We start from the raw sequence: 6831 nt of genomic DNA, 5'->3' as shown, positions 1-6831 counted from the left end.
GGGGGGGGGGGGCGAAATATTAAGGAAATAAAGTGAGGCTGTGGGGATTCGATCCCACAACCTCATTGTCGCTCGCCCCTTTTAAAAAAAAAAAGATAGAGGGGCTTGTGGGGGTTTGAACCCACCACCTCACAGCCTCCTCCACTTCAGCGAAAATTAAATGAAAATAAGGGGGCTGTGGGGGTTCGAACCCACAACCCTCCCTATTGTAGCAAATTTAATTCTAAAACTCAAAGGGGTTTTTATGGCTCGAACCCCCAACCTTTCGGTTTACTAATAGTAAAACTAAAATAGAAAATTTATTCCTTCATGTAAATATTGAGATTTGAATTAGAATTCTAATTAAAATAGAAAATTAATTCTTTCATGTAAATGTTGAGATTTAATTTAGAATTCTAATTAAAATAGAAAATTGATCCCTTCATGTAAATGTTGAAACTTAATTTAGAATCCTAATTTAAAATAGAAAATTAATTATTTCATGAAAATGTTGAGATTTAATTTAGAGTTCTAATGTCATGAATATTAGAAATAAAATCAATGAAAAATATAAATGATATCCAAGTGATTCAAGATTTGGGTTCCCGTGCCCAAATCTCTGTATTGATATATAAGTCATACGTGAGTAAAATATTCAAGAATAATGCCATCTACTTAGATCAAAAATCAAGATCTTGGCATATATACAAGATACATAAGTCTTGTAATACATAATCTTAGAAAAGTAAGAATCACTTAGCGAACTATGAATGAAGCCCCATGCTTGTATGTATAGACACATAAGTCTTACATAAGTTCGAAAATAAGTGAACCTAAGATATACGTAATGAAATGATGAATCTTAGGAGGGTTAAGTACGAGTGTAAGATACACTAAATGGTCAAGTTCATTGTTATATGATGAGATGAACTATTGAAAAAAAGAAATGAACATTCACGTAATAAGAGGTGAGTAACTATGAAAAACAAAGGTGCTAATAATGAAATATGTGGTGACAATCATGATGTGAGGCTAATGTATATGATGAGAGCAATCTCAAATGAGCCTAAGTAAATGTTACCGATACGTACTCACCAATGAGAGTGTAAGATAATGAAGAGACCAGTCTCTATGAATACTCTAATGAAAATATTGAGTTTAAAACACTTAATACTAATGATGAGATGAGAAATTGTTATTGAGCTATGATGTCCTCATACTAGAAGTCAGCTTCCATGATGTATGAGTTGATTGTAATGGAACTTTATACTGAGTACCGATAGGCTAGCTATGAGCGGTGATGCCTTCTTTCGGGAAGGGCGAGGGTTCACGTAACTCTCATGAGATGAGACTGTCCGGCTTGCCGGGTATGGGTCTCCATACATCTATTAGTCTTTGAACCTATACTGCCAATATAGGGATCTGGCAGGGTTAAATTCACATATACGCTAGCATGTTATTGAATCACTTTGGCCGGTGATTCCACCTCTTTTCGGTGTGGGGGAGACACTCGATTTTATGATTCTTTCATGATCTATGTCGGTTAAAGTTAAAGTTCCTAATGAATAAATGAGGCCAGCCTCAAATGAATCATATAAAGAAATGAATGACACCAAAGGTGTTAGGATAGGATAATCAAGAGGTGAGTTAGATTCAGGTAATGACATTAGGTTATTCCTGATCATTGCACAGCAAACCCGATGAAAGTCTTAAACTACGTCCTAGGTATAGCTGGTGTTCACACTGGCCTATGAATGAACTGAATGAGGTACGTATGAATGAATGAAGCAGACTCTGTGTTTGATAAAGAAGGCTCCCTAGTTGAGGTCCCATATGTTGAGCCCTCATTTTGGAAAGTCTTAAGGTCAAGTCCATGATAACAAGATCTCATGGCATATAAATTAATAATATGAAAGAAGCTATGTGTTATATGTTATGTGCTATATGAAGATATTATGTGTTGTGTGCCATACGATAATTATCATGATGCATGTCACTCTCATGGCATAACTTTCCCGATCTCAATTTGGCAAGTCCACTGACTTGACTCCCAAAAATCATGTCGTTAGAAAATAGCTATTATTTCTCATGCATGTCCCTGGTGTGTGCTTGCATACACCCATACTTAGTACAAGTTTGTACTAATTCCATACAAACATCTACTTTTAGGTGCAGGCACATGTGGACGGTAGAGCTACAGGTTCGTTGTTGTAGCTATCCGAACGTTAGCATTCATCCAGAGTTTGGTAGGTCTTCTCGCTTTCGAGGATGCTACTGTGTTACATTCTAGCGTAGTTTAGAGTTGAGCTAGTGGAGCATGTTCCACTAGCGTTTCTTTCCTGTTTTGGTTCAGACTTTATATTGGTGCTATTTTGTCCGATATACAATTAATACTTAATGAATTATTTCTTTCAGCTGCTTATCTCTTAAATATTAGATGGTTGATGATGAACGATTACGAAATATAAAAAAAATGTTTAGCAAGTATATTTAAAAATCAAAAATTTCAAATTTTCCGCTAAAATTAACCTATGTAAAGTAAGAATGACGTAAGTAGGCTTATTTGCGACCTCTGAGAGATCAACGACGCCGGTCTCGTTTGGGGTCTAGATTCCAGTCGTGACAGTAATAATTTTAAGTTTTCCAGGCTGTTCATTCTCTTTGTAGGAGTAGGAATAGGTAAAGCAGTCCAGTAATACATCAGTTAGCCTCCCATGTATTGTTCGGGGGTTATGTTCGTAATTGGAATTACAAAACCAAAAAATGGCAACATTGAGTGATACAGTACCTGAATATATCAGGCATGGACAGAATTATATATGTGCCTCCTTTTGATGGTAAATGTGATAAAAAATCCTCTTCCAAATCGATCACCACATTCAAAAGGGTCTGCATTTCATATTTTCTTTTCTATTGGCTCTTTGATCGATCATATTGTAAAATTAGTACTTATTTTTTTTCTTTCTGTGGCTGGTGTGTTACTTGGTTGCATATCAAACTATGCATTTTCCAAACTCCCAACAAAATTGGGATGGAGATTCATGCTTTGAATTGGAGTTATCCCATCAGTGTTGTTAGCCATTAGTGTCCTTGCCATGACCGAGTCATCACAAGATTGCCAAGATGACATAGTTTCTGTCACGCGACAAAGCTCCCATGGTTCAGGTGTATGGCGAGAGTTGTTCCTCCATCCTACCCCCACTGTTCATCATATTCTTATTGCAGCCATTGGTATTCATTTCTTCCAAAAAGCTAGTGGCATCGATGCTGTTGTGCTCTACAGCCCCAGGATATACGAGAAAGCAGGTACGGTATAGTATACATTCTTTCATTAATTGTGTTTAAACTGTTAGACTAACAGCGACTGAATGACACATTTTTTATTTACATAAAGGGATTACTAAACCAAGCTATACGCTAATTGCGACTATAGTTGTGGGATGTATGAAGACATTCTTTACATTAGTTGCCACATTTATGGTGGACAAGATTGGAAGAAGAATATTACTTCTATCAAGTTGTGGTGGTATGATTCTGTCTTTATTAGCCCTAGCTACAGGACTAACTATTATTGATCACTCAGATCATACACTAAAGTGCGCGATAGTGGTTTGTGAATGCGCCACATATTCAACAGTTGCATTCTTCTCAATTGGGATGGGTCCTTTAGCATGGGTATACAGTTCAGAAATATTTCCATTGAGATTAAGAGCTCAAGGTTGTAGTATAAGTGTAGAAGTGAATAGAGCAGTAAGTGGAGGAATTTTGATGACATTTATATCTTTGTATAAGGCTATTAGTATTGGAGGGGCTTTTTTCTTGTATACTGGAGTTGCAATTGTGACTTGGATTTTCTTTTACACATTGTTACCAGAAACAAAAGGTAGAACACTGGAGGAGATGGAACCACTGTTTGGTACTTTCTTTAAGTGGAGATCAACCATGAAAGAGTTGAAGAGAAACAGAGTGGAAGGTGCTGATACGGTTCTCCTCCCATAATTCAATGTAATATATATTACGAAAAGGGCTAGAATACCCTCGAAGTATTGAAAATGGTAAAAAATTATCCTTTATCCACCTATTGGCTTCAAAATACCCTTCCCACCCACCTATTGACTCCAAAATACCCTTGTCATTCACCTTTGGGTTCAAAATTGACTCTTATTTAACGGTTTTAAATTTAAACTATTTATATTTTTTTTAAATATGTGATACTCTACTATTATTTATAATTTAACTTATTAGTATAATTTATAAATCAATCTATTACCCACTCATTACTAATTAAATTCCACCAAATTAATAAACCCGTCACATTACTAATGCATGAACAGGAAAACTACTGCCAATGAGTGTTTTTAAAAATTTAAGGCAAAAATATCTATAAAAGTAAATTATCATACATTCATGTGTCTAAACAAAAATTACCCATAAACATAAAAGTCTTACTATGTTCATCTTAATTATTCTTTCATCTCAATTATGTGATGTTACTTCATAGATAACTTTTTTTAAAAAAATATATTAAAGGTTTTAAAACAAATCATAATATTTATAAAATTATATTAAAAAAAGTGCATGAATTAATTCGGGATGTACTACTTCTTTACCTTTAATCATAAATTTCGAATTCAAAGTTGAAAGAGAATCCTATTGATAGTGTCCTTCTAAAGAAGCGGCTCAACTTAATTTTAACTGGGGCTTCGATTAGGACTCGAATAATTTTGGATGTCATTTTCAGGAATCTATAATTTCGTCGTGTTTTAGTAGTGTTTATTGCATTTTTGATATTATAATTGGTTTATTAATTCGGTGGGGTTTAGTTAGTAATGAGTGGGTAGTGGGTTGGTTTAAAAATTACATTAATAAATTAAATTATAACCAATAGTTGAGCGTCAAGTATATTAAAAATATTTAAACAATTTAATTTTAAAACCGTTAAATAGGTGATCAATTTTGAATCCAAAGGTGGATGACAAGGATATTTCGGAGCCAATAGGTGGATGAGAAAGACATTTTGGTATTTTAGGCCCTTTTCTGTATATATTATTAGTAACCATGTGAACCCATAACATATACATTTGAATTTCACTTTTTGTTTCATCTATCATTATAGATAATAAGCAAAGTTGTCAGAATCAATATTTAATTCAACCAACTCACCCTTAAATCTCAAAAGTTGGTTGCTACTAAGCCAACTCTCTAGCTTCACTGCTACACAGATCAGAAAACAAAAATGAAACATACATTTAGTTGGGACAGTGTTGGAATGTATGTGTCCACTAATGATGATAGGACCATATCCTTTACACAATATTGATGCACGAAAGTAAATACGGAAAGTAAAGATAAGACAACACTTTACGTAGAAACCTCTTTGCTCAAGGGAGTAAAACCACGATGTTTCACAGGATCTTTAAACTTTTTTCACTAATCTTTCTAAGCAAAAGTGAAACACAGTTTACAACCACACAATGAGATTAACCTCCGAATCTCAATACTAAGTAATACAACATATTACTTAATTGAGCGTAAGCTATGTCTGTACTGCCCACTATACTAATCCTCACTGATTAATATAGAGTTTTCGTAAGACAAGGGTTGCCCTCAACTATGTGCCTACAATGATTCACACAAGGTTTGAAACGTTTCTTATCAAAGTGAAACGAATCCTACAAGTTAAGCACAAATACAAGCAATCAAAATAAGAACATGTTCTGGAAGGAAATCGTCTATCTATGAGGTCCCTTGTTGTTCTGTTGAAGCTTGAATTTTCTCTCTTTGAATGAAAGACTTAATATTTGTTTGTCTTGTTGAATATAACAACCATAAAGAATTATTAACCGCTGGACAAACAACCTCATCCATTCTGATTTGTTCAGTATGCTGACGACCTCACCAACCCCTGACACGACAACTTTGCAGGTGCATAACATATTGCCCTAGGCGAGAGCACTCTGCAGAGGACCGACTGCATGCATTCTTCAGTAGGAGATATTATTGTCCCCTTTTTTGATGATGACACACAACTGCCTTACATGAGTTAACATTCATTCAAAGTGCATTTGTTCACCTGTATCAGTTCCCCTTAACTATACTCTAATTTCACAAATAGTTTACGATCAATTCCCCCTTTCGACATCATTGAAAAGGAGTAACAATAAACATATACAAGTTTCATGCAAAAGTTAGGAATTCAGAGCCATGGGCCACACATTACATATGAAAGTAGGCAAAAATAGTGAAGACAAAAGCATATTAGTTAGGGGCAAAAAGAGATGATATCATTAGATAATTAATGCTGACCACAAGGTTCGATCAAAATAGTACACTTTGCCACAAGAAATTTAAGAGAAACCAACATAGACACTGAAACACATAATGAAACTTGGGTGTATGATTCATTTAGGACGGAGAGGTAGGAGGAGGTAAGGACCGCAACGACATGGTCATGCGATTGTTAGCATCAACATGGGCCTGGAGTAGTTTTTTGTTAAGAGCCTGAACTTCCTCACTGTGTGAGGCATTTGTCTTCAGCAGCTAGGCATTTTCAGCTCTCATTTTGTCGACTTCTTCCTTACCCACAAAAGTAGTACTAGGTCCCCTAAAATAGTCTTGCTGTATCTGAGCCTTAAGCTGTACAATCACACCTCCATAGCATTCAAGATTACTGTAAGATCATTTAGATCCCGCTTAAGAGATTCTTGATGCTCAAGTAGATCAAACACATGAGACTTACCCTTGACCTTTCCTTCAGCACATTCACATTCAAAGAGGGTTGTAGGAGAGAAGAATATGCTTCACAGTACCAGGCAGTCGATCCCTTGCCAAGAGGTACTCCAAAGTGGTCGA

General features: G+C 35.4%; 1 pseudogene; it reads left to right on the top strand.

Annotated features, from left to right (window-relative positions):
* LOC107013349 overlaps positions 1 to 3978 on the top strand; it is a 13648-nt pseudogene extending 9670 nt beyond the window's left edge.
* The last annotated feature ends 2853 nt before the right edge of the window (positions 3979 to 6831 follow it).

Source organism: Solanum pennellii, chromosome 3, assembly GCF_001406875.1.
Source record: "Solanum pennellii chromosome 3, SPENNV200".
Classification (NCBI taxonomy): Eukaryota; Viridiplantae; Streptophyta; class Magnoliopsida; order Solanales; family Solanaceae; genus Solanum; species Solanum pennellii.
Note: the sequence above shows the minus strand (reverse complement) of the source record. Positions and strands in the feature narration are given on the sequence as shown.